We start from the raw sequence: 2090 nt of genomic DNA, 5'->3' as shown, positions 1-2090 counted from the left end.
ATAATTTCCAACAGCACTCACTACATGCTCTGTGACTACTAGGTGCACGCGCAGCTCCTCATTGTCTAGGCATTCAGTCAACACCGGTGGTTCGACCAATTGCTTCTTTAGCTCTTGGAAAGCATTTTCACATTCCTCTATCCACTCGAATTTTTGGTTGCATCTGAGAATGTTGAAGAAGGGTAGGTATTTCTTTGTAGAAATGACAGTTGTGGGAGACTTCATGTCCAAAAGGGCTTGGATCTTGTCTAGATTTGCTTCTATTCCCCCAGTGTTTACAATGAAGCTAAGGAATTATCTCGGGCCTATGCCAAAAGAGAATTTGAGGAGGTTGAGCTACATGTTGTAGCTGCAAAGGATTTTGAAGCACTCGCCTAGGTCTTTCACATGGCCCCTGCCTTTCTGGACTTTACAAGCATGTTGTCCACATACACCTCCATGTTGTGGCTGATGAGATCTGCAAACATCATGTTCATTAGCCTTTGATAATTTGCCCCTACATTTTCAACCCAAAGGGCATTACTTTGTAGCATTATAGGCCTAAATCCTTCATGAAGTTGGTGAGCTCCTAATCAGGTGGATGCATTTTTATCTGATTGTAACCTCAATATGCGTCCATGAAACTCAGGACTTCATGGCATCTACTTGCAGGTCAATCTTGGGCAGCAAAAAGCAGTCCTTTGGACATGCTTTGTTCAGGTTAGTGAAGTCGATGTAGACTCTCCACTTCTTATTGGAATTAGGTATCGGTACTGGATTGGATACCAATAGAGGGTAGAATGCTTCTGTAATGAAGTCATTGGGCCTCTAACTTTTGACTTTTTCTTTGAGCACCTGGGCATGCTCCTGGTCAAATAGCCCCTTTGTTTACTAAACAGGCTGGATGCTTGGATCAATGTTCAGTGCATGGGTTATCACGGAGGGGTCGATTCTGACCATGCGAACAGGTTCAGGCTTGTCTTTAGATATTCTATCAAAATTGACTTGATTTCTGGAGACAAACCTTTACCGATCTTTAGACTTCTTATTGGGTAAGTGGGATCAACCTCCACTTCTTCCAACTCTTCTACAGGTCTGAAGCTTCCTACAGGATCCCTAAAGTAAGGATCTATGTCTGTGTCCCCGCCTTGGGCTAGACTTCATTGCCCCTTACTAGGCTCGTCTTTTGGACTTTCAGCAAGCATTTTCTCCTTTTTAGCCTTGGATAGGGCTAAGTTGCATCAGTGACGAGCACACCATTGGTGTCCCCTCATGCATGCCATTCCATGCCTTGTTTGAAATTTAAGCTATAAGTGGTAAATAGACATCACCGCCTTCATGTCGTTGAGGGCCAACAAATCAAACATGTTGTTAAAAGCGGAGGGAATGTCTATCACGACGAACTGCACAATCAATTTTCTCGTGGCTTGATTTTCTCAAACTCTGAGGGGTAATCAGATATACATGACAGGTGTGATGCCTTGGCAAAACAAGCCATACATTACTTTGTTGCAAGGCCAGGTTGGTGAGTTGGAGCCCCATATTTTCATAGGTTGATTTGAAAAGAATGTTGGAGGAGGCTCCGTCATCCACCATACATCTTTCCACGATCATAATGCGGGAAACTAACTAGTGTTGCATCTTCCTCGGCAAAGGAGATCGTGGGCTCTATGAGCTTCTGTTGCTTAGAGCTCTGGTCTTTGATAATTAGGACTGTGCCTTTAGGCTCGTGGCAGAGTGTTCGAGCATATCGCTCTCTACCTTTATTGGTATTGCCAAAATGGTGGGGTCTACCTATTATGACCCTAGATGTCCTGCCACGTGCGGTGGCATCGAATCGCCTTTTTGGCCTCCCTATGCCTGGGTCTAGTCGTCTTGCACATAATGATGCAGGTGGTGATTATTACGCCTTACCAGGTAATCAATCTCCCTCTTTATATTTTGGCACTCATTAGTGTCGTGGCCAAAGTTGTTGTGATATCTGTAGAACTTCGACATGTCCCTCTTGCCCTTCTCCCTTCTGATAGGAAAGGGCTTTCGGTGTGGGACCTTTCCCTGAGGGGCCATAATGATGGTCTTGGGCTTCTTTATTATGAGGGTGAAGCAAGTAT

This window comes from Cannabis sativa, chromosome 3, assembly GCF_029168945.1.
Source record: "Cannabis sativa cultivar Pink pepper isolate KNU-18-1 chromosome 3, ASM2916894v1, whole genome shotgun sequence".
NCBI classification, from domain to species: domain Eukaryota; kingdom Viridiplantae; phylum Streptophyta; class Magnoliopsida; order Rosales; family Cannabaceae; genus Cannabis; species Cannabis sativa.
The sequence above is the reverse complement of the archived record's forward strand: the minus strand, read 5'-3'. Positions refer to the sequence as shown.